Genomic DNA, 27,587 nt, shown 5'->3' on the forward strand with positions numbered 1-27,587 from the left:
AGTGAGAGCTTGACACTGGAGAATGTAATCTTTGTTTCCTTAGGATTCTTATTTGGTTCCCAACTACAGATATGAGTTCCTTTATACTCAATGGATCTCTTAGCCAACCAGAAAGTTGTTGGTTACCCACTAAGGCTGTGTGCCACTATTGCACTGGTGTTTGCATTGTGTCAGGGTGTTTGCTTCTGAGATGCTTAGACATCTGGTTGCTCAGACTATTGTTGGCTATTTCCCCCCAGTAGCTCATGTAACATTTTCTTGCACTAGTCAGGCTAGCTGTCTGGGGACTGACTTTCTTCTGAATTATAGCCAGGCCTCTCCATGCTCTTTGTCAGCAGCATATGGCTTCTTCAGAAGCTCTTAGCTTTTACCTCAGGCAGGCAATCAAGTACTATGACAGAAAGCTGTCTTAATTTAGGGACCTCATAGTTCTCTCTCATCAATAGCTCAATGTGGGTAACAACAAATCTCTAGTACTGGGAGTTACAGGGCAAAGACAGAAAAAAATAAAAAATAAAAAACAAACAAACAAACAAAAACATTGTTTTTAGCTTAGGCTTCATCTCACCCTCAGCATAGCCATATTTTTCAGGTGCTCCTCCATTACTCCTTATGAAAGTTTTATTTTTAGGCTACCACTAAAGATAAGAGTTCCATGGTATCAGCTCATTTTGGATTAAATTTTGTGTTTGTTTTTCCCCCTATCATTCCTGTTGTCTGGGCCTTGAGTTGCCTATTAGGTGTGATAGCAACTCAAGCAGGTCTAGGTTATAAACCACAGATAAGCATTTGTCTTTCTGTGATTGTAAGTTCTCTGAGTATGCTTTGTTCCAAGTATGTCCATTTTCCCACAAATTTAATTGTATTTTTTCTTACTGCTGAGTAGAATTCCACTGTTTAAATGGACCACAACTTCAATATTCATTTATACAACAATAGGTATCGGGGTTGATTCCAGCTCTTAGTTATAATGAACTGAGCAACTGTAAACATGATTTAGTATGTATCATTTAGGATAAATGTCCAGTAAGGGAATAACTGTGTCTGTTAGTAGCTCTATGTTCAACATTTTCAGCAAGCTCCAAATTGATTTCCACAATGGTTGTACAAGTTTACATTCCCACCAACGGTGAATGAGGGTTCCTTTTTTTTCCCACACCATCAGCAACATTTATTGTTGTTAAACTTTTTAGTGATTGCTATCCTTACTGGAGTAACATGGAATCTCATGCTGTTTTAATTTGCATTTACCTAATGGTTAGGAATGTTGAACATTTTCTTAAGTGTGTGTTAGTCATTTGTAATTCTTCCTCTGAGAACTACCTATCCCATTCTCTGCCCCACTTTTGGAGTGGATTGTTTGATATTTTTATGGTTTAGTTTTTTTTTTTTATGTTCTTTGTAGACTCTAGATATTAAGCTTCTGTCAGTGGTATATCTGATGAGTATTTTCTCCCATTTAGTGGGTAGCTATTGGCTCTGCTATATGGTGTATTTGTCTATTCAAAAATACAGCCTTAGATCAGGTATGGTGATGCCTCCAGTGGTATTTCTTTTGCTGAGGACATGTTTACATATGTGAGGCCTTCTGCCTTTCCATATGGAATTTGAGATCATTTTTTCTATCTCTGAGAAGAACACTGTTGGGATTTTAATTGAAATTGCATTAAATCTGTATATTGCCTTTGGCAGGATTGCCATCTTCACAATGTTAAATCTGCCTATCCAGGAGCATGGGAGGTCTTTCCATTTTCTCAAGTCCTCCTCAATTTCTTTTTTGAGTGTTTTTTATGTATTCATTGTATAGATCTTACACTTCCTTGGTTAACCTTATTCCAAAGTATTTTATTATTTTCTTTGTTGCTATTGAAAATGGGACCATGTCCCTTATTTCTTTCTCTGTCTCTTCATTATTTGCATATGGAAAGGCTACTGATTTTTGCACATTGATTTTGTATCCTGCTCCTTTTCTGTAGTAGTTAATCACAACAAGAGCTTTGGGATGGAGTCTCTCACATATACAATCTTGTCATCAGCGAATAGAGCTAACTTAACTTCTTCCTTTCCAAATTGTATTCCTTTTATTTCCTTCTCCTGTCATATTGCTTGAACTAGGGCTTCCAGTACTATATTGAAGAGCTGAGGTGAGTGTGGACAACCCTGTTTTGTTCCTGATCTCAATCCATTAAGTATTATTTGGGCCTTAGGAGCTTTGTATATTGTCTTTATTATGTTGAGATATGAACCAACCATGCCAATTCTCTCCAATATTTTGATCATGAAGTGATGTATTATGTCTAAGGCTTTTTCTGCATCTATCAAAATGATCATGTGGTTTTTGTGTTTAAGTTTGTTTATGTGGTATATTACATTGACAGATTTCCATATGTTGAACCGCCCCTGCATTACTGGGATGAATCCCACTTGATCAAGTTGGATAATGCTTTTGATATGTTGTTGGATTTGGTTTGTAATGGTTTTGTTCAGGATCCTTGCATCTAAATTCATAAGGGAAATAGGACGGTAGTTTTCTTTTCTTGTGGCATCTCTGCCTGGTTTTGGGATTAGGGTGATACTAGCTTCATAGAAGGAGTTGGGTAGCTTTCCCTGTTCTCCAATTGAGTGGCACATTTTCAGGGAGATAGGTTTGAGTTCTTCCATGAAGGTTTGATAGAATTCTGCTGAGAAGCCATCTGGTACTGGACTCTTATTGGGGGGGGGGGAGGTTTTGTATTACTTTTCTTAATCTCAAAGAGTATGATAGGTTTGTTTTGGAGATTAATCTCCTCTGAGTTTAGCTTTAACAGATGGTATGTGTCCCAGAATTTATCCAACTCCTCCAGATTATCCAGTTTTGTGGAGTAGAGGTTTTTGAAATAAGTCCTGATAATTCTCCTAATTTCATTCATGTCGGTTGTAATCTCTCCTTTTCCATTTCAAATTTTGTTAATATGAAGCATCTCTCTCTCTCTCTCTTTTTTTCTTGATCAAATTGTCCAGGGGTTTGTCTATCTTGCTTATTTCTTTAAAGAACCAGCTCTTTGGTTTGTTTATTTTCTTAATTGTTTTCTTAGTTTCCAATACATTGATTTCTGCTCTGATCTTAATTATTTCTTTCCTTCTGGATAATTTTGGGTTGGAGTTTTTTTTTTTTTTTTTTTTTTTGTTTTGTTTCTTTGTTTGTTTTTGTTTTTGTTTTTTCCACTGCCTTTAGGTGGATGGTTAGGTTAGTGCTATGAATTTTCCCCTGAGGTCTGCCTTCATTGTGTTCCATAAATTTCGTTATGATGTGTTCTCATCATCATTCATTTCTAAAAATTTTGCAATTTCATTTTTTTATTTCGCCCACTATCCATTTATTGTTTAAAAGTATGCTATTCAGTTTTCAGGAACTGATGGGATTCTTGGTTTGTCTTTTATTGTTAATTTCTAACAATATAGCATTGTGATCTGGTAGCATGCAGGGAATCATGTCAATCTTCCTGAATATATGGAGGCAGGCTTTGTGACCCAGTATATGATCTAGTTTAGAGAATGTTCCATGGGCTGCTGAGAAGAATGTGTAGTCTGTGGATTTGGGATGGAAATTTCTGTAGATGTCCATTAGGTCTAAGTGATCTGTAATTTTGTTGAGCTCTCTTACTCCCCTGTTGAGTTCTGTTTGGATGATCTGTCTATTACTGATAATGGTATACTGAAGTCCCCAGCTATGATGGTGTTGGTGGTTATTTCTGTTTTATTGTCAAGTAGGTTTAGTTTTATGAACTGTGGTGCCCCTGTGTTTGGTGAATACAGATTAATGATTATAATATCCTCTTTATGGATCATTCCCTTGATAAGTAGGAAGTGCCCTTCTTTGCCTTTTTTGATTATTTTTGTTTGAAGTCTATTTTATCTGCTACAACTGCTTGTTTCTTATTCCTGTTTTCTTGGAATATTATTTTCCACCCTTTCACCCTGAGGAGGTGTCTGTTTTTAGTGGTCAGGTGGTTTCTTGAACACAACAGATTGAGGGGTCTAGTTTTCCGATCCATCCTGTTAGCTTGTGTCTCTTGATGGGTGAATTAAGGCCATTAATATTAATATTTAGGGTAATGACTGTGAGATTAGATTTGGTTGGTATATGAGGCTTTGTTTTTTTCCTGGACATTGAAGTTTCTGTGCCTTCTCTCAGTTTGGTTATTAGGATTGGTTTCTAGTAGGTATTTGAGTTTGATTACTTGATTCTTCTGTGTGGAAAATCTCCTGAAATACTCTCTGTAGGTTTGGTTTTGTGTTCATATAATTGTAAAGCTGCGTTTTGTCATGGAAAGTTTTTCTTTCACCATCTGTTATGAGGGATACTTTTGCAGGGTAGGCTACTTTGGGTTGGAAGCCATAGGTTCTTGGACTTTGCAGTGTGTCAATCCAGTCCCTTCTGGCTTTCAGGGTTTCCATTAAGAAGTCTGAAGTTATTCTGATGGGGTTACCTTTAAAAGTGATGTGTTGTTTTTCTTAGCTGCTTTTAGGATTTTCTCTTTGGTGTCAATGTTTAGAGTCTTAATGGCAATATGTCTTGGAGAGTTTCTCCTTTGGTCCACTCTGTTTGGAATTCTGCTAGCTTTTTCTATCTTGATGGGTCTTTCTTTTTAGAGAGTGGGGAGGTTTACTTCAATTATTTTGTTAAATAATTTCCCCATGCCTTTGGTCTGAATTTCTTTTCCTTCTGGTATTCCATTGATCCTGACATTAGGATATTTAGGGGTATCCCACAATTCCCTCTTGTTCTGTTCACAGAAACTTTTGAAGTTATTGAAACTTTTGAACTCTCAAAACTGTTTCTTCCATCTTGTCTTCCAGATCAGTTTCTATCCTCCACATGGCTGACTCTATTCTTGAGAGCTTCTAGAGAGTTTTGGACTTGTTCAAGTAGGTTTGCATTTTCTAGTACTTTTCTATGTATAGTTTCCATCCCTTTGTCAAGCTCCCTTTCACATCATTTTCTGATTTTCTTGATGCTTCTTGGACTTGACATTTGCAGTTCTTTATATCTTCATTTAGCATGGCCAGCTGATTTTTGAGGTCCTCCCTTTTTTTTTTTTTCACTCTCCTTCATATCTATTAACTGTCTTTAAATTCCTTCCATTTTCTTATCTATTAGGTTTAGTCTAGTGATGGCAGCATCCACATGGTTATCAGTCCTTTGTTGCTTTTCTGCAAGTTGTACCAGTAGCTGGATCAGGGTTGCATTGCTCATTGCTTCATTTTGGTGTTCTGATCCTATTGATTCTTTCTTATATGTTTTGATTAGCAATGTTCATTGTAGGACTGGGTGATCTAACTGGATTTTCTTGGATTTGATTTTTCCTCTTATTTCTTTTGCACTGTGGTAGGCCCATCACAGTGTATGGGCATGGAGAGTAGAACTGTGCTCTTGATGGCTGGGGAAGTGGTGCCTGTTGGGGGAGCTAGCCTGGGCTAGCTGGCAGGCAAGCAGAAGGGCTGTGTAGTCTTGAGCTAACACTTAGGTGGGTGGATCAGCCTGAGTTGAAGCACAGTGGGAAGCTGAAGCCACCTTAGGTGGATGCCCATCCATCTGAGCTCACACTTAGTGGGATACCAAAGTAGCCTGAGCTTTCAAGCAGTGATACACCCAAGCTGCCTGTGCTGGTGGTCGGAGGGACAATGAAGCACCAAGCAATGCAGCAGCCTTAACTTGTGTGTGTGGCAGAACACTGGGACCTAGAAGCAGTCTGCAATCACCTGCAACAGGAAAATGATGGTCACCTGGCAGCGGCAGATGGGGAGGGGCTTTCACCTGAGCTGGCACAGGGGGACAGGCAGAGTAAGCTGGTAAAATGGGCCTAGGCTGGCATGTAAATGGCAGCTGGAGCAGTAAGTGAGCAAAGGGGCAGAGGGAGCAGGCCCAGCTTGCACAAGCAGGTATCAGGGTGCTCCTGTGGCGGGCAAATGGAGCTTGAGCTCCAGCGGGCCAGTGGTCAGAGCCTGTCCAATGGCATGCGTGGGTGAGGGAGCAGGGTAATCCCCCCCCATGCAGTGAGACAAGTGGAACTATGCTGTCCTGGGTCCCCTTTCCTACAGTAAGTGCAGGGGTATCCTGAAACTGGGACTGTTGGTACGGCAGCTGCTTGGGGGTATCCTCCCATTGGCAATATATTAGAGATTTCTCTCCCCTAAAAGAGCCCTTAATCCTTGCCTTTATTTCCTGGGAATGTGCGGCACAGTTAGGTGGTCTCCATCCTGGCTGGAAGTCTCTCACCATCTATTTACACTGATAAGAGTATCCTACTAATTTCATATTACCATGGGTAATCTCTCTGCCTCTTTCCAAGTGTAAATCTAAATTAAATCATCATGCTACATCTAACCAAGATTTTGTTTCTATAGTAACTTCATTTTTATTCTATGTGGCTACACCTTTCCTCCTTACTTTCTTTAGCATAGAGACATAATCTATAACTTGTTTTGTAAAAGACATTGTTAATCTGATGACCTTCTCTCTATTCTTTTTCTAAGAATATAAAAATGAACCTATTCATTAACTGTCTTTCTCACCTTGATGACTCTCTTGGATACATGATACCTCCTCAAAATAGTTTTTCATCAACCATAATTTCAACCTTGCAATAACAAATGGTCATTTCTCAAAGCCAACATTCTTCATTTTCATCTTCACTGAGTAAAGTCAATTTCTTCCTTTAAGTGAGCTGCTTGGACTGGGTAAAATTTTCACAGGAGTCCAGCAGGCCCAACAGCCAGCAGGTACTATAGCCAAGTCTGCCTCTGTGCCCTTCAAGCATGGGATAGAATAACCCCACTTCTAGCCCCAAAGATAATACCTCCTCCTTGCTGTTCCTATGTCAACAACCAGAAAAACCCCCTCTGATTTTATGTTAAGAACAAAACCAAGCCTAGAAAAAAAGGGGGAAAAAAAGAGCCCCACTAGACCCCTGGGATGATTGATGCTGGGTGGGGGTGACAGGAAAACTTTACACTCATTGGTTCTCACTATCTCCCTCTGCCAACCTTCATATCTCTAGACAGGTTGTTCCTGCAGCTCCCCATCCAATTCTTACCAGTACATTCTTTTTTTTTTTCATTATTTTTTTTTATTAACTATATACACAGTGTGTATACAGTCATGTTGGTACCATTGCTAGCCCCCTCCCTGTCCTGCCTCTTCCACAGGTATCCTCCTTATTGGGGAATATGGATCATGCATTGTGCATATGGGGAAGAGGCAATGTCTCTGTGCATATGATCTAACTTTTGGCTCTAACAATCTTTCCACTGTCTCTTCCGCAAATTTCCTTGTGCCATGTTGGGTTCATTTTAGGTGTGCTTCAGTGATGAGGTCTTGGGAGCCTCTGTATTTCTGAATATCTGGCTTGGTAGAAGTTGAGTGTTCTATATGTCTAGCTCCTTCACCCTTGTGCTGGTAGCAGGTTCACCAAGAGAGCAGCACTCTTGCTCATTTCCTCAATTACACTTGGCTATGGGAACCCTGTTACTTGTGGCAAACTGCCTTATCAAATTTCTCAGACAACAAATAACTAATGTTGCTAAGGTTTCTACCAATCAGGCTCATGTGTACCACTTAGCTTTGTTTGAACCTGTGATAAACTACAAGGACCTCACTTAGTGTCATGAAAACTGCAAGGACCTCACTCACTGTGATTACATTGTCCCTTTATGAAAACAAGTGGAGAACTACTTGGCGCAGCTCTAGTCCCCAGGCCAGAGAAGGTACAACAGGCCTGTGCTGTCAGCCACAGTTAAGGGCCCCAGGCTTCAGGAGGTTGTAGCAGGCCTAGATCTCAATAATCTCACCTTGAGGGCTGGAGAAATGGCTTAGTGGTTAAGGGCTTGCATATGAAGCCTAAGGACCTCAGTTTGAGGCTCAATTCCTCAGGACCCACGTTAGCCAGATACACAAGGGGGCGCATGTGTCTGGAGTTCGACTGCAGTGGCTGGAGGCCCTGGCGTGCCCATTCTCTCTCTCTCTGCCTCTTTCTGTCTATTGCTCTCAAATAATACATAAAAATAAAGGAAACAAAATTTAAAAATCTCACCTTGAGACCAGCAGGAGTGGGGCTTCTTCCCATCTTCGCCTGGGACACCTGAACATCCTGAAACAACTTAGCTATTGGTTTCCCCATGGCCATGACCTTCACTCACCAGGAATGCCTCTATATATTAATGAGGTATCAGCCTGCAGCCTTCACACAGACTATCCCCCTGTGACCTGTACATCGTACCTTTTCCAGCTACTACATGAATGCTTATAAGCCCATTCCCCCAACAAATAAACAAGCTGTCCCCTGACACAGTCTCTCAGGTGTTTCTTCCTGTCACACTTATGACCACTCAAGACCTTGCTCCACAGTTGTCTGGATGCCCCTGGGAAACTAATGTGCAGTAGCCCCAGGGTGGCCAGGAACCACAAAGGTGGATAATGCTTTTGATGTGTTGTTGAATTTGGTTTGCAAGAATTTTGTTCAGTATCTTTGATCTAACTCTGTTAGGGATTTAGGCCTATAATTTTGTTTCTTTGTTGCATCTCTGTCTAGTTTTGGTATTAGGGTGATGCAAGCTTTATAAAAGGAGTTAGGGAGGATTCCCTAGTCTCTGATTATGGTGAACAGTTTGAGAAAATTTGGCTTCAGTTCTTCTATGAAGGTTGGATAGAATTCAGTTTAGAAGCCATCCAGTCCTGGACTTTTCTTTTTGGGGGAGGTTTTGATTAGTTTTTCAATCTCCATGAATGTAATAGGTTTGTTTAGGATATTAATTTGCCATGAGTTCAATTTGGGTAGGTGGTATGTATCTAGGAATTTATCCATTTGTTCCAGATTATTCAATTTTGTAGAATAGAGGTTTTGGAAGTATGCTGTGATGATTCTTCCAATTGCATTGATGTCTGTTGTAATCTCTCCGTTTTCATTTCTGATTTTGTTAATTTGTGACATTTCTTTTTTTTGCTTGATCAGTTTGGCTCGGGTTTTTCCATCTTGTTTATTTTTTCAAAGAACCAACTCTTCCTTTTATCAATTTTTAAAATTGTCTTATTAGTTTCTAAATTATTAATTTGTGCTCTAATATTGATTATTTCATTCCATTTGCAGCTCTTTGGGTTGGACTCTTCTTGTTTTTCCAGCATATTTAAGTGGACAGTCAGGTTTTGCATGAGAGAGAAAGTGAAAGACAGAGAGGGAGATGGTATAGCAGGTGCATGTTTTATTCACCTGTGTGTCCCCTTGTGTGGTTGGGGGGTGTGGTGGGATTTTTGTAATGGCTGGAGTAGAATGTCTTATGTACTGTTCCATTGCTTTTTTGCCTGGGCTTGTTTGGAACTGAGTCTCCATTTACTAATTTTAGAGTATGTGGGGCTTGAAGATTCTCCTTTCTCTGCCTGCTGAGGGACTTGGGTGAGTGGATATGCCAAGTTGCTTTATGTGGAAGTTGGATATTTGAACTAAGGCAGTCTCAGAGCCCCCAGACACTCATCTTTGCATAGGAAGTGCACTTAACCACTGATTTATTTCTCCAGCTCATTTTTTTTGTTGTTGTTGTTATAATGAGACTTGAGCATTTAACTACTGGATTTACAAGATAATGCTTTTAGGAAACTAGATCACATGCCTTTTTTGTGTCTCTATGACCTTTAATTCCCCAACAGGGGAGGAAATATCAATTTCTATATAAACACTGATGACTCTCACCATAATATGGACACCATTGTTTTTTGTAGGAAGTACAGTACCTAGAATATAGGACATACTACATAAAAGTGAAATAGTAAAATATGCTTTTATAAGCTTTTCATATGAAAGTCTGATTAGAAATGGATTAGCAATGTTGACATTAAAGGGCATAAGGAGTAATTATATAGCATTTTGGCTCTATTCTAAAATTTACTATAACAAAAAAGCATTATGAATGGACACTGTAGCATGCATGCCACACAGTATCTATCATATTTACAGAAAACAGTCAAACACATAAGATAGAAAAAATTTTCTTATAGAGTAATCAAGATTATAACTTTAAAGTTCTAACCTTAACCACCAATTGGTAAGTACAGAGGGAGCAGGGAATAAAAGTACAAAAGTTTGCAAATCACACACACACACACACACACACACACACACACACACACACACACAATTACTCCTCTATGTTAAGCAATGCCATTGTGCTAGTGGTTCGTAGTATCCAAGTTGTGTTTGTTTGATATTTCTATTATAATAACTCACAGGTTGAGTCACTTAAACAGCAGACACTCATTGTCTAGCTTTGGAGACTAGACCATCAAAGTGGATAAAAGATGGAACATGGATATCAGCATTTTGTGCAGCCAGCATTTGCTGGTTTTGGAGGAGATCCACGTGTCAGAGGAGAAGGAGCCAGAGACAAACACAGAGAGGGAGGCTGTGCCTCTTTATTTCTGTGGGTGATGCTTAAAAATCTTCAGTTTTCCTGTCTGGTAGCATTCACCAAAGTTAGGCCAAAGAAGTCAAAGTAATTTAGATTCAATCTTCTCTCAGAAATGAAATGAACAGAAGTTTTATTAAAAGGAAATGAAGAGGAAATTGAACTTTCATATTTCATTGTACAATTGTGATGACAAAAATATTCGTGAATAGAAGTTGGAAAGCTTGTTATTTATATGTCTTTTCTCCCCCTTTGAAATCACCTATACCCTCCTTGCTCCTGTCAAAATAGCGGGTGAGGCATTTCCACATTAGGAGCTGACACATGGTAATGACATAGCTCATCTAAGCTAATGTGCTATTTACTGTTATTTTGAAAATATTTTATTTTACATTTTTCATATGGAAAAAATTTACTCAAAGGAGTTAAATAGGGAAGATGGAGTAAAATCATGGTTAACTACTTACCAAATTAACTACCAGATAAATGAAAAGATATTTTTAGCATTTGTAATCTTATCTTGATAGAAGAGTAAATAAGAGCATGGTTTTTTATAAACAAAATCATAAGTGGATTAGATGTAACTTTAGCAATGTGTATTTACTAAGAATAAATAATAATAAACATTAAATGAGCATATTTTTCAATAACTGTACCATTACAGATAGTATTATTGAAATAAGGATTGGTATGGCTGAAAATAGGTGATTATAAGAAAAGGTTACCTCATTTGAGCCACTGTTGGCACTGAAATTTAAACATTGATCGTCATATGAAATACTGCATATGAAGAATTTAAGACACAATTGTGAGGGATTCTTTAATATAGGGCTTTGTACTATTGCAAGAAGTGTATCAGAAATTGCCAAAGACACCTTCAGAAATGGACATTGAAAACTGGTTTCTGTATATACTTACAACCCTTTTGCCATGGAATTCATAAGGATCTCTTCTATTCCTTCACACTATGGAGCACATGATCATTTGTAACCAATGAGAAACAGGGATTGTATTATTGGGCTAGGTTATAATTACAACTCCATTCATGATGTTTCACAAATGATTATTTCTCTCTCAACCTACTGGACCAACTCAAATGATAGAAGGCTCTGATTCATGCAGTTTCCAGCAATATAGGATGAAAGAGATTCCCATCATTTTGTAGTTGCACCCTATACCACTATATCAATGGAAAAGCAATTTAATTAAAGTCTATGAACATTGCTGTACTGTCGTAGCTCCCAAGTGACAGACAGATGTTCTGAACACCTTGAGTAATCATAGGTTAGTTAAGTGCAACTAATTAATGTGAAAAACCTGACAAATATGTTTAGTGAGGGATAATCTGAGACCTTTTTTTTTTGCACACTCGTGCTCAATATACATGGCCCTCCTTATCTATTACCTGAGATTTCTGAGATACAGTGCTGCTATTCACCAAATGTTTAATAATGCTGATAGCAGGTAAAGGAAGATCACAAAAACCTGGACAACAATGAAGGACTAGGTCAGAAGCAAAGATGAGAAAGAGTTTCTAGTCTGTAATAATTATGATCATAGAAGGTTATTTAGGAGTCAGAGCATTTCCTTGACCTTTTAAATTACAAGTTATTACATTGTCAACTCTGTCTTTTTTATTGTAGTAATCCATCCATAAGCTCTGTATCTATAATAAGAAAGTAGGCTATTGGGGTAGAAGAATAGATCCTTTGGAGGGGAGGATAAATGCTAATGTTTATCTTATAGTTTTGATAGATAACATTTGTAACTCTGAAACTGCTGAAAATGGTTATTTCTTGCTAAGGTATTACCTTAGAAATAGCTTTAAAGTTTAGGAAAGAGCTACAAAAACAAGAGCTGATTTGTATTTAAGCAGAATAGACTGATATCTCACTGGAGGATCTTCTATCCTTGAATAGAATAAGCATGGAAAGTGAATGTCATTGGAAACAGGTACTGGGGGGCTGTATGTGTTCTTGAAAAAGTGTAAGTCCAAAAATCTGAAACTGAGTGTATCCTTAAATTTTATTTAATTCATAGCCTTAATTATATTATTAGAACTAAATAGCAGAAGAATTAATTTAACATGTTAGAAGTTATTCCTGGAAAATAATGTTGTATACATAATTGAATTTAGGAAATCATAGTCCATGATGTTTTTCCATCATTATAGTGTCCTTGGGAAAAATATATGAATAGAAATAAGCAGGAAAGAATTGTATCCAACATATATTTTCTCCCTATATGTTTGTCAGTGTCATCAACTGTCCATCTATCAGGCCCCAGGTAGTTTTTGGGGGGGTATTCTTGGCATTATTACTTAACTCCTCTTTGCATTTGCAATCAGTCTGAATCTCACTGAAAATGCAACGTTCAAGGTAGCACACTATTGTTCAACAACTAGAAACCTATGCAGTTTGCTATGTGACTTTTTGAATGTGTAGATTTTCTTTTTAGCATCAGCATAAATCACTTGGTCATTGATTGTTTTATTCAAGGCTAACATGGTAATTCAGCAAAGTTAAGCAGAAGCTGTCATGTAAACACCTCACACTCTTGTCACTCACCAATGGTATTTCTCACAAGGGAGAATTTTTTTTTTTTTCTGTTTTCTGTTTGCTTCATAGGTAGTGGAGAACCTCAGAAAAATCAATGTGGCTGTATTTCCTATTCACTTGATGTAGACAGAGTCACTCACTTCTACATGATTATCTAATGCTTAAAAACTGCTATAGTTACAAAGCCTAATGAACAAACACATGCATGAAAATCTTGGGTGTGTGTGATGATACCAGACTCAGGATCAAAAATAAATAAATACATGATGCACTGACTTTCAGCCTCCCAGTCCATTACAAATTTAATTTGATGAAACTCTCTGAGCCTGAGAAGCAGAATGCAACCAGCCCTTATGCAAGTAGCCTAGTTCCAAGAAAATTCTCTGTTGTCTTTTCTTCCCCTTAGAAAGTTCAAATGTCAAACCTCCAAGTTCAGTTCTCTCTGTACTTAGCATTCTCAAAATCTTATCAAAATAGTACATAAACTTGGCTTACCACTCTAGAAGGCAGCTGCAGTTTCAAGTACCATGTCCATTTCCATTCCACTAAAGCAAAGGTTCAAAAAAAAAAAAAAAATTCTCATGGTCAAATTCACTTCACTCCACTCCTGCTACCAATTCTGCAGTAGACAGCTACACATTGCTAAGATAAATTTCTATACCAGGCATAGTTATGGAGGAAGGAATTATTGAAGACAGAGGGGAAGTTCCATAATGGCCGAAGAAGTAGGTCCAAGCAGAGGGATGCCTCACCCAAAAACCCAAAAGTCACACCACGAGCACAATTAGGATTTCCAGGTGGAACTCAGACACTTTGCCCATCTTCAGACTAGAATTCCAAATCAACCACCACACCTTAGGGTTGGACGCTAAGATCTGCCCAGTGATACCTCCTCTAGCCAGGTGGCTTGAAATCCAAATGGCTTTAATAAAAATCCTAAATCTATGGGGGGGGGGCATCCATTCAAACTACCGTGACATTCATGAAGTCTCTGAATGAAATCATACTGCTCACAGGTAGTTTATTTTGTTTAATTGCTTTGAAAACAGCACCAGAAGATACAATTATTATTTGTTCATATACTGAGTCTGTTCTTGAGCCTTTATATACATTAAATTTTAGCTGGAATTAAAATTCAATAAAGATCATTTCTCTAGGCTATGAAGAAAATTCAGAATACAAATATAACTGAATGGTGCATACCAAGCTGACTTATTCTAGCTATTATTAATCATTTCAAAGGCAGATCAATTGGAAAGGATCTACTCTTAACAACACAGCAAAGCTGCTCAAGGAAATGGGGCTGGGAGATGAGATGAAGTAAGTTCCCTTTGTTAACATAATTAAATATCTTTCTTGCTGGGATCATAGCTAGAGTAATTGTCCATACTTCTTCCATTTTTATTTAGAGGAAAACTTTTATTCAGAGTAAGTTTTTACATTAATGGCATTTGATATTTGTTCAACAACACTTTCCAGGAAGAGTTTTGAATTACTTGTAGAACTGAAATAAATGACAAAACTATTTGCATTTATTGCAAATTTGACAGAATCTGGCTTCTATGTGTATTTCACCATATATTACCAAGATTGACTAGTTTTTGATAAAATAAGATCACTAAGTAATTTATATATTATTGAAGGAATCGACCTAGATAAGTATTATTATTATTATTATTATTATTATTATTATTATTAATTCTGTCTTTAGCTTGGAATGTGAGGACATAAAACAAAAGGCAAATCAATGTGAGGCCAAAGTTGACACTTGTATGGTATATTACAAAATAAACTTAAGCTGCATGGAAATTTTCATGTAAATGTTATTTTAATTTATGTACACCTATGGCTATATCATGGCAGATAAAAAGATCAAAAATAAATTTAAGGACATGCATTTATTTAAAATAGAAATATTCTGTAGCAGACAGCCTCATGTCACAGGGAAAAACTTCCAAACCAGACCAGAGTTATGGAGGAAGGGAAATTATTTGAACATTACAGATCCAGGGAAGTTCCATAATGGTGGAATTAGCTAGCCTATTTCCACAGGTCGCTTCACAGACAGAGACAAAAGCAAGCACCATCACCAGCAAGTACACTGGGAAATTCCAACAAAGCTCCAGCACTTTGCATATCTCTTGGCTGTAATTCCAAATCTACACCACACCTTATGGCTGGATCCTAGAATCCATCTGCAGTGATACCTCCTCCAATCAGGTGGCTGTAGATTTAAATTATAAGCTTTAATAAAACTCCTGAATCTATTGGGGGACAACCATTCAAACCACCACATATACTTAACACTATTGACAATGATACCAATAATCTTCTTAGTTTTTTAATCTCACTCTCATTATATTTCTATGAAGTAGTATTATTATCACCTTTCAGAGATTAGAAAAAATGGGCCACTATTTAAAATTCTGTGACAATATATAAGAATCTACAAAACCTTTTAAATCCTGCATTCTGAGTAGGATTCAGTGAGTGAATAAAAGAATAAATACCATGCCTTTTGTCTTCCTGTTTAGATGGAAAAGAAGTACAGTTGTATTTAGCATGTAGTGATGAACCAGGTCAGGTTTCATGTATTACTATGATTATTTAATACTCTGGATTAAATCTGGAGCCTTATGCATGTAAGGCAAGCATTTTACCACTAATCTATATTCCTAGCTGGGTTCATTCTTTTATTGGGAGGTGATTTATTTATTCATTTGTTTGTAAGCAGTGAGAAAGATACACACACAGAAGTGTGCAGAGAGAGAGATAGAGAGAGAGAGAAAGAGAGACAGAGAGAGGGAGAATTAGCATGTTAGGGCCTCTTACCATGGCACACAAACTTCAGACATATGTGTCACTTTGTGTGTCTGGCTTTATGTGAGTAATGGAGAACTTATCCCTTTACAGCAGGGTACCTTTAACCTCTGAGCCGTATCTCCAGCTATGCTATTTTTCTTTTTTCTGGATTAATTACAAATTTTGTTTGTAAGAACAAATAATATGATTGGTGCCATTCCCCTTACTCCAACCTCCAATCCACTGAGGGCCTCCCCTGGGGAAGTTACTGGTATTAAGCATGGTGTTATAAGTTCCAAAGCCATCATTCAGTCATTAGGGTGTGGGCAATGTCTCTGGATACTCGTTCCCACCTTGTAGCTCTTGCTGTCTTTATGAACACTCTTTCACAATATCCCCTGAGCCTTGGTGGGTGCCGTATAATTCTATTTTAGTATTGAGGTCTCAGAAATTTCTGGATTTCTGCTTTGATGTTTTGAGTGCCCTCAATGTCTATTGTCATCTATTTGAAACATGTCAGGCTCACCATGAAAGGAATATGTATGCTTTACTGGCCTATTCCACTGTGGTTTCACCTTTACCCTGGCTGATATGCAAGAGGTAACTCATTTCATAATAGGAGTCAGCTATCTTTTCTTCTCATGCTGATGGAATTTGGTTTTCACTGCCTTCTTTAAAAAATAAAACAGATTCTCCAATGGAGAGTGAAAGCACTATGGGCTAGAGGTTAACTATGCTTCTTCAAGCATAGTCAATTATGAGTGATTTTTATGGATATAGGCTCTTTTTTTTCCACAAAAGACTAGTGGGAGATTCTCATTAGAGTCTATGATCCTTTACTCCATAGGATTCTGACTTGGTTCTCAGTACCAGCTATGAATTTCTTCCCAGTGAGGGGGCCGCTTATCCAACTAGAGAACCGTTGGTTACACACATAGTCTGAGTGACATTATTGCACAGGTATCTTGTCTGGTTAATTTAATATCTAACCGGATCCCCTGCTTGTTCTCAACATGGGTGGCCATTTTTTCCTCAGCTGTTTATGTAGTAATTTCCAGCATTATGAATTAGCCATCAGGAAGCTGGCTTTTTCTAAATTCCAGTGTGTTGTGTCTGCAGCTTGAGCTGTCTTCAGCAATAGGGTCTTACCTTTTAACTCTGGTGGGTAATAAAGTGTTTTGACGGAAGCCTGCCTTACTTGGGTTACCTCATAGAAAGCTGACCAAGAACATACTATAGGGTATAACCCATTTGGGGCCCTGGGAATTATAAGTTCGAGCTCATGGTTTCAGATTAGTTTTTGTCCCACTCTCTCCAGGGCCCCTTTGGACAGACAATCCTTCATCACTCCTATTCAAGGTTATACCTTTTAGTTTGCTATCCAGAATAATTGTTTCTATAGTACTAATTCATGTTGGCTTTAGATTTGTGTCAATCTCCTTCAACCTTCCTTTCCCCTCCCACCCAAGACTCTTCCACTCCCTATAATCTGTCCCTCAAGTTACCTGTCAAGTTTATCTGAAACTCAAGCTGCTCCAGGTTAACCCCATCTATGTGGAGCATATTAAGAATTTACCAGAGGCTTCTGACCTGTCTCATCATCCTATTGCTACAGACCCAAGCTTCTTCATATATAACAGAAAGAATCCTTTTTCCCTTTTCTCAAGCCTGAAATCAAAAAAGAAAAACAAATACGCCAATATGGTATTCCTACCAAGATAACAAAGTTCAAATTTTCTATGTCAAATTTCTTTCTAATTTATACCAGTAAAATGTTGACAAAAACCTAATGAAATAAGTTACTTTATTTTTCATGTTCATTGTTTTCTCCTGTCATAATGATAATGGGACTTTTTGAGGTATCCTTGATAGAGATGGAGCCTTATCTAGGCTTTTAGATGGGCTGTAATTCAGGAGCTGAGGTGTCAGGACTCACAGTCACACAGTTTCTGCTGAGTGGGCTTCTTGGGTTCTTGTTCTATGAATAAAACAAATGAGATTCATAGACCACAGAAGGGAGAAACATAGATTTATAGAAATTTATATATAGGTTGATCAAACAGGAATGACTCCAGTCTGTATTGACACTTCCCATTGGCCTATGTAAGTGACAAGGCAATGGTTTCTGTCTAACATTATATGAGAATTCACATTATAAAAGTGTATCCCTATTAGCACTTGAAAGCCTCAAGTTTATACCGTACAGTTGTGCAAGTTTTCAGAGTTAGTGTGTTCTCATCATTCCTTGATAATGCATAATCAACACTGCTAATACCTTCAGCAAATGCAAACCTTTTTTCTTCAAGGGTTCATCTACAACACACAGGAGCAGAGCTGCTTTGGAAGACTCCATACTCTTTTCTTTGCTTTGACTCAGTCATTATGTACCCCAAGAGGAAATAAGGATCCCAGAGAAAGCCAGCAGCCACCACAGGCCCAGGAGCCCCACACCGTCACCAGCACAGTGTGACACAGGTGCACCTGGTCTTCCGGAAGCCCCTCTTCTACATTGCAGGATCATCCTCAGTCATCGTCAGGGCATGGCATCAAGATGTGATTGGCTTGTAAAGGAATGCAGATAATGAAAATTGATTTCATTAAACTTTATATATGCAACCATAATCATAAAAGTAAAAATAAGCTTAATAGTGCATAAAATGAAAACACTAAGACTGATAGGTTTAATTACATTAATGTGGTTTTTTTTTTTGGAATAACAACAATAAAAAGTTAAAGAGATACTTCTCAACAAGAACTATTTAAGGTTTACATTATGATTTGATAGCTGGATGCCAAATTGAAGTAACCTAAGTTTCTATGTCTAAGAAGACAATTTTTTTTCCTGCTATTTCTATTCAGAAATATGGAGTAAAATGGGGCTAGAGAACCAGTTACATTAAAAAAAAAAAAGAGAGAGAGTTTCAGCCTTTGATCTTATCTTCTTAATAAATGCCCATACTGAATTCATGGAAGGGAGGTTCATTGTATGGCTGGAGGTTAAAAATCCACATAGAGTACAAAGTCAATAAAAAGGATAAGTAATGAACTTGTTTTAATTATGTTTACGTGTCTAATAATTAAACTTCAACAGTCACTGCAATAATGCTTAACATTTAGACAAAGATAACTTTTTTATTTAAGAAATATTATTAAAGTTTGTATTGATTAGAATTGTATGCATTTAATGAAATATAAAGCATGATGATATGTCTTTTGTTTTCACATTCTATGCAGACAACACTTCTTTCTGCTGGCACCACAATACTGCCCTTGGTGCACTTTCTTATTTTATTTATTTATTTACAAGGAAAGAGACGAGAGTGATAGAGTGAGTGAGTAGAGGTATGCAAGGATCCCTAGCCCCTGAAAACCAATCCCAGACCCAGGAGCCACTTGGTGCATCTGGCATCGGTGAGTAGTAGGGCATCAAACCTGGGTGGTCAAGCTTTGCAGGCCAGCATCTTAAATGCTAAAGAAACTCCCTAGGCCCCTTCATGCACTTTTAAGAAGCATCCTTAAACGGTGAATTAAGAAAATGTAGCAATAATGACAAAACATAATCTTCAATGCTTAAAATAATGCTTATTTTATTATTGATTTCTTACTTAATTTAAAACAAAAAACCTAAAATATATGATATTAATAAGCTGAAATAAATAATGAGATGAGGCATTAAAGTATTCAATAGGTCTTTACATTTCTGAAAAGAGAGTAATCATGCTGATTCATTAAAACTTGAGCTAAGGACACTAGTAAATTTCATGCCCACCCTCTCCTATGAAAACATAAAAGAAATGTTTTGGAAGTTATTAATAAGATAATATGAAGTGATTAGAAAATAAATGAAAACAAGAAAACAAATTGTGGGCTGGAGAGATGCCTGTGAAGCCTAAGGACCTCGGTTCAAGGCTCAATTCCCCAGGACCCAGGTTAGCCAGATGCACAAGGGGGTGCATACGTCTGGAGTTCGTTTGCAATGGCTGCAGTACCTGGCATGCCCATTCTCTCTCTCTCTTTTTCTCTCTGCCTCTTTCTTTCTGTGTCTGTTGCTCTCAAATAAATAAATAAAAAATAAAAAAAGAAAACAAATTGTGACCACAGAAAAGACAGTTTAAGGTGGTGGAATGAATCCCAGATATTTTAGTTTACTATACAAAGAAGCTTGTAAGCAAAAGACTTCACGTTATATATTACCTTTAAGAATATGATTTGTGGTGGGCTGGCGCAACAGCTTAGTGATTTAGGCTGTTTCCTGCAAAGCCAAAGGACCCAGGTTAAATTCCCCAAGACCCAGATAAGCCAGATACACAAGATGGCACACACTTCTGGAGTTCATTTTCAGTGGCTGCTTGACCTGGGGCACCCATTCTCTCTCTCTCTACCTACCTCTTTTACCCCCTCTTAAATTAATAAATAAATGAAAATTAAAAATATTTTAAGAATATGGTTTGTGGTACTGTGGAGTTTGCTAAGTGGTTAAGGTGCCTGTTTGCAAAGCTTGATGGCCCACTTTGAATTCCTTAGTACTCACGCCACGTAAAGCCAGATACACAAAGTGAAACATGCATCTGGAATTTTGTTTACAATGGCAAGATGCCCTGGGTCATTCTCTTTCTCTCTCAGTCTCTCTTATCAAATAAATTTTAAAAAATAAAGTGCTTTGTTAGAAAGGTAACAATTTGTGAGAAATCTATTACTTACAGAGAATGTATATGTTCCCATTTCATTGGAACAAGATAAATGTGGAAAAAGTTACAGAATTACCAAAATAAATTAGAAAATCCAATTTTAACAGAAGGCAAACTCATGCCATATAGACACATTCTAAAATGCAAATAAGAAACTTAACCTAACAGAAAGCTAAGGGAAGTAATGACTGAATAAATTCCTTTTGCATATTCATAGGAAAAATTCAATTTGACAGTCAGGCTACCAATAATGTCTTAAGATAATATCAATTCAAAAATTAAGAGAATTAAAATAATAGTCTTGACATTTAAAATAATGTATGAATGAATTATTTTAAAATTGCCTTACATATTAAAACTTGTAGGGTACCTAGAATTAAATGCGAGCTAGGAAAGAGATAAAAACTAAAAATTAGTGATCAGCATTTATGAAGACAGAGAATATTAGTCTGAACTTTATATTAAAAAGGAGGGGCTTCTCTCTCTCTTCCTCTATCTGTCTTTCTCTCTGTATGTCGTTCTCAAATAAATAAATAAATAAATAAATAAAAATTAAAAAAAAATGGGCTGGAGAGATGGCTGAGTGGTTAAGCGCTTGCCTGTGAGGCCTAAGGACCCCAGTTCGAGGCTCGGTTCCCCAGGTCCCACCTTAGCCAGATGCACAAGGGGGCGCACACGTCTGGAGTTCGTTTGCAGAGGCTGGAAGCCCTGGCGCGCCCATTCTCTCTCTCTTCCTCTATCTGTCTTTCTCTCTGTCTGTCGCTCTCAAATAAATAAATAAATAAATAAAAAATTTTAAAAAGGAGGGGCTAGAGAGATAGCTAAGTGGTTAATGAACTGGCCTGCAAAGCCTTATGACCTGGGTTCAATTCTCCTGAACCCATGTAAAGCTGGATGCACAAAGCGGCTCATGCATCTTGAGTTAGTTTTCAGTGGCTAGAGGTTCTGACATGACTATTCATCTCTGTTTGTTCTGTCTCTCTTTATGTACAATTAAATAATTAAAGATATATTTTTTAAAGTGGGGGACTTATGAAAATAAAATAAAGCACAATGAAATTAAAATCATATAAAGCTGCAACTAAGAATTGTTTTTTTAAATATACAAAATAGGAAATAGCAGAACTGTAAAGAGGGCAAATGGATCTTTGTAAATAATTCACACTAGCTACATACATACAGAGTCATTACTGAGACAGTCAAGTTCTCTTTTACTTAAGTCTCAAGATACTTTCCCATAGCATTTTTTTTCAGAAACATTTTGTTTGTTTGTTTGTTTGTTTGTTTGCACACTTCAATATTAAACTAGCTTCCTGACTCTTATAAAACATAAAGAACTTGGCATCTGGCATCAGTCTCACCCTTCCACTGGATAATACTGCAAGAACGGGCTCTTAGTGAAGAGAAGACAGCAGACATCTGTACCTCCAGGGTGGAGAACCTTGAATATTATCACCACTAGAATTCTATGCCTGATTATAAATGGGATTTTTTAAATTAGACAACTGTTTTATTAAACATATGAACAAATTTATTTTATGCAAAATGCTGTTACATTTACTCCCTTCAGACATTAGGCCACCATGCCAGAACCTTCTGTTCACTTAAAGCCACTTTCAGTTGCAGGCAAGAAAGGAAGGAAACTGCAATTTTGACAATCATGCTGTACACCCAGAGTGGGAAGCAAAACAGGAGACGGCTGTGGTTCCCTGGCTGGTATTCTGCCCAAGGGCCCTGGCTTTGTTCATTTTCTCAGCAGGAACCTTCCCAAGAATGGAAACCCCAAACAATAAACAGTGCTGGGATATAGCAATGCCATTTCTACCCTCTTGACCTAACTAGTTTATTGAAACTTCTGGAAGAAATCCCACTCTGGTTTATCTCTTGTCAATTTCTCTCTTCCCTTTGAACTTCTAAGCCATAAGAAAGACCAAACCATAAGGTCTGTACTTTTCAAAAGGACGTCTGTTGAGATCTTATATAGATGTAACCTCCTTTCTAAAAAGTAATCTGGTCTAACACACAGCTAGAGACGACAGATTATGAAAATAGGTCCAGCTGGAAGTATCTCAGTTATGTGATAAGATCCATTTGCTCCACATCTGTGCATTGAAAGTGGTCATCATCCACAACTGAATAAATGTAGTCCTCCTTGCACAGAAAATCCACTACTGGCTTGATTGAAGCCATAGGCATTTGCTGGAGCTGGCTTCTCAGACACTAAAATTTCAGTCCTTCAGGTTTTGGGCCAGCCTTAATCAAATTCAGCACCTAGTTTTGGGCTAAGGTTAGGGTATTTGCTGGTATGAAGTTATTCCCACCAAAGTTTACTGTTTCACTCATTTCTGAGTTGCCGACAGGCTGCTGAAGGATGGATGTTGGATTTGATCAGCAGCATGTGATCATTGACTACTTCCACAATATATGTGGGCTAACTCATTCCTGTCTTACAAGGAACTAATCTTAGAGGCTACCAGGCTCTTTTTGTTCTGAAAAGACTGTATGTGTCCAGCCACTTCCATGTATGTTTTTGGAGGAACCACCATGTTTTCTCGACTTGTGTCATGTGTGTCAACCCACAGGCGAACATCCATTGGCTCAGCTATCATGTCATCTGTTTTGTAAGCAGTATTGGTAGGAGCCTGCTCTGCATGTCTGATTATTTGCACAATAGTGTCCTGCGAAATCTCAGCATACCCATCAGCTGGCGATATCTTTTCACAGGAGAAGTTGTAGGGATCCAAATTCCCTTAAGGTCTGAGTAGCCTCAGGCTCCCCCAAGGTTGGAGGTGCTATAGCTTTCAAATCCACTATTCCATATCTTGGTGGGTGGTCCCAGCAATCCCTATCAAAATTCCAAAGGCTTTCTTCATGGAAATAGAAAAAACAATCCAAAAATTCATGTGGAATCACAAAAAACCTCAAATATCTAAAATAATACTGAGCAACAAAAAAGAGGCTGGTGGTATCACCATACCTGATTTTAACTTATACTACAGAGCCATAGTAACAAAAACAGCATGGTACTGGCACAAAAACAGACATGTCGATCAGTGGAACAGAATAGAGGACCCAGATGTAAGCCCAAGTAGCTATAGCCAGCTGATATTCGATAAAAATGCCAAAAATACTCATTGGAGAAGAGACAGCCTCCTCAGCAAATGGTGTTTTGAAAACTGGATAAATATCTGCAGAAGGATGAAAATAGATTCTTCTCTCTCGCCATGCACAAGAATTAAGTCCAAATGGATTAAAGACCTTAACATTAGACCGGAAACTTTGAAACTGCTAGAGGAAAAAGTAGGGGAAACCCTTCAACATATTGGTCTTGGCAAAGACTTTCTGAATACAACCCCAATTGCTCAGGCAATAAAACCACAGATTAACCACTGGGACCTAAGGAAATTACAAAGATTTTGCACCGCAAAGGACACAGTGAAAAAAGCAAAGAGGCAACCTACAGAATGGGAAAAAATCTTCGCCAGCTATATATCTGATAGAGGATTAATATCTAGGATATACAAAGAACTCAAAAAGTTAAATAATAAGGAATCAAACAAACCAATCAAAAAATGGGCCATGGAGCTAAATAGAGAGTTCTCAAAGGAAGAAATACGAATGGCATATAAGCATCTAAAAAAATGTTCTACGTCACTAGTCATCAGGGAAATGCAGATTAAAACTACATTGAGATTCCATCTCACTTCTGTCAGATTGGCCACCATCATGAAAACAAATGATCATAAATCCCCACTCCAACTAAAACTGATCATACTCTTGTTTCTGTGGAGAAAGCTTTCTCTGGTTTATGGCTACAGCTATAAGTAAATTTGTTACATCCGAACTAGGGCTTAATTTTCAAAAGGAACTGATGTATTACCCATATCTGATGGGAAATTCCTGTAATTAGAGGGATAGTCACTTCTTTTGCTCCATTTGCCTAAAGGACATTAGGCCCAGTAAAGATTCTCAAGAGAAGACCATGCTATTTTTAGTTTGTGTTACAAAAATGACATTTATATATGTGAAGCATTGAAGACAACAAAGGAGAGGAAGTGAGACTTCCAACATAGAATAGATCATTAAGAAAGTTAACAGCGAGCTGGAGAGATGGCTTAGCGGTTAAGCGCTTGCCTGTGAAGCCTAAGGACCCCAGTTTGAGGCTTGATTCTCCAGGTCCCACATTAGCCAGATGCACAAGGGGCACATGTGTCTGGATTTCGTTTGCAGTGGCTGGAGGCCCTGGTGCACCCATTCTCTCTCTCTCGCTCTCTCTCTCTCTCTCTCTCTCTCTCTCTCTCTATCTGCCTCTTTCTCTCTCTATCACTCTCAAACAAATAAAAAATGAACAAAAAAAATTTTAAAAAGTTTTAAAAATAAAAAAGGAAAGTTAACATCAATATGTATTTTTATAAATATTCTCTCAATATTGCATCAGTATAATGATATTTATATTTGTATTATAAAATATTATAATAGATATGCTATATTAAACAGCATGCATTTGTTATCTCTAGAATTGTGCTTTAAGGTATGTCCATAGATGGTGAATTCTTTTTACATTTAACCAAAGGTGAATAATTTTAGATCCTGACATATGTTGTTTTAATGGTTATTAAAACCTTTTAATTTATCCTTCTACTAGAAATACACTACTATGTTTTTCCTTAAATCAAAATTAGCTTGAGAAGTTAAATATAATTTTTTTTTTGTTTTTTTCTTTTTGTTTTTTGAGGTAGGGTCTCACTCTAGCCCAGGCTGACCTGGAATTCACTATGGAGTCTCAGGGTGGCCTCGAACTCACGGCGATCCTCCTACCTCTGCCTCCCAAGTGCTGGGATTAAAGGCATGCGCCACCACGCCCGGCCAAATATAAATTTTATTGTACAATTTGATGAGTAAATATAAAATACTACTTTCTTCTTTTTCATTAGCCAAAAATATATTGTTCTTTAAGATGTTTCCACAATTTCACACATGTCTACAATACATTTTGATACTTATCAATTATTTTAAATTTATTTGACTACCAGGGATACCTGATTTTACTGATTGTGTGTGTGTGTGTATATATATATATATAATTTCTACTAACACTAAGATTGTAATTCATCTTTATATGCAATATATTCTTTGGTAGACTTAATCATTCATTGGAATTATAGGATTGCAAAAGAAAACATAAAATATGTACATAGTATTTACAAGCTACACAGAAAAGGTCAAGTCAATCTTTCAAGGTTTTAAAGTATTGTTTTAAAATTAGCATAAGATAAAGTACAGTAAATGACTTTTCAAAATCATCTTCCATGTTGCTTCTAATCACTGGAGAAATGGAAATTAATCTGAAGGGTAAGGAATGTTCTTCAAACTCCTGGAGGATGGCTACTACTTTGGTCCCTTTTTCCCTCTGAAGCACATCTACAAGGGATCATTTTGAAACTGCTGTTGATAACAGCCTAACTAAGCCTCTCATGTCAGCAGGACATTTTTACTACCACAAACATATATTTTTAATCCTTCAATTTCTTTGCTTATCTATTTTCTATTAGTATCATTTTTGTTATGTCATAATATTTTATTTAAAGAAGCAATTATTTACATGTTAAAGCTTTTAATTCATTGTTCTATTGTAAATATGTCATTGGTATGTCTTTTCATTTTGTTTCCATTTTCATTTGCTTATGTTAGTTTTATTTACTTTGCTATTATTTTCATAACTTCTAGACTTTAACGCAATTTTGTTATGTTGAAATCATTTAGATAGTTACTATGATGTTGTTTCCATTCTCACATATTGTGACTGTACGCATTTACACATCTCAATAACATATTCATTAGGGTTGAATGATGAGTTTGTAGAAATACATTAAATATTATCAATGATAATCTGGTTTGATTTTCTTCCACAAATTCAGGCTACTAGTACTCTGGGAAATTCTTGTTTCTCATGTGACACTTTTGCCTTCCCTTTATTCGCTATTTTAAATATTCATTTTAATTATGAATTAAATTCATTAAATTATCCATTTATTTATTTAGTTACTTGTTTACTTTTTTGGAAGGGTACTTTTTTCAATTTTTTTTTTCATTTTTTCCCATTTCTAGAATTTTCATGCATATAATGGATTTTGATTTTATTCCCCCATTTTGATCTTAACCTCTCCCCCATTATCATCCCTCTTTTTTCCCACTAATCTCAATTATTATTTCTAGTCTTTTTTTTTTTTTTTTTTTTTTTTTTTTTTTACCCACTGAATTAACTTAGGGTGGCCTACCTGATCAGGAGTGGAAGGTTATTCATTGTGGAATGGGCAACTTTCCAGTGGCTGCATCAGTAAGAACTTGATTATATCTCTCCGAGCTACAACTGACTGCCATTCATAAGATAGTCTGGTATCTGGTGTCTCATGTATCCTACCTCCATTGATGGTAAAGTACTGACAAGTTTAATCTTGCGCTGTTTAACTAGATGAAAGTGTTCTGCAACCCTCCTCCCCATCCTTCTCTTCCATAAGGCTCCCTGAGCCTGGGAGTGGGTGATATGGATGTTCCATTTGAACCTGAGCATGCAATGATCATTCCCAGAAGTGTTTACCTTTTCTGCATCTCTGCATTAACCACTCTCTATTATAGCAAGAAACCTCTGTGATCTAGCCTTCAAGTAGCTTGTATCTATGGTAAAAATACAGACATTTAAAAGGTATATTGATATGCTACTACCACAGTAGTAGATTGTCCCTAGGGAACATGTCCTTACTATAGAAACTGGGTCAGGTTTATAATACCAGTCATGATTTCTCTCCTGTGAACCAAGCTGCTTTATCCACCCACATTATTTATTATTTTTGTGATAAGGTCTGCCTATTTAGCCTCAGCTGCTTCAGCCTCTCAAGTGCTGAATTGCATGTATGTGTCATCATGCGGTTGTACTTTATTTATTTATTAACTCACTTACTCATATCTATTTTGGTCCAGGTAGTGGTAGCCTTCAATGAAAACTACAAAAGTAAAATTTTGCCTAGTTAAATGTGTGGCAAGCACACTGATGTATGGTAAGTATAAAGATGGTGAATTTTTGGAAAACTCTGGAGAAAACTCAAGA

The 27,587-nt window shown here is 37.3% G+C and overlaps 1 pseudogene; it reads right to left on the bottom strand.

Annotated features, from left to right (window-relative positions):
* Window positions 1-22,555: 22,555 nt before the first annotated feature.
* LOC101597912 lies at window positions 22,556-26,984 on the bottom strand (annotated as a pseudogene).
* Between the last annotated feature and the right edge of the window lie 603 nt (window positions 26,985-27,587).

Source organism: Jaculus jaculus, chromosome 1 (genome assembly GCF_020740685.1).
Source record: "Jaculus jaculus isolate mJacJac1 chromosome 1, mJacJac1.mat.Y.cur, whole genome shotgun sequence".
NCBI lineage: Eukaryota > Metazoa > Chordata > Mammalia > Rodentia > Dipodidae > Jaculus > Jaculus jaculus.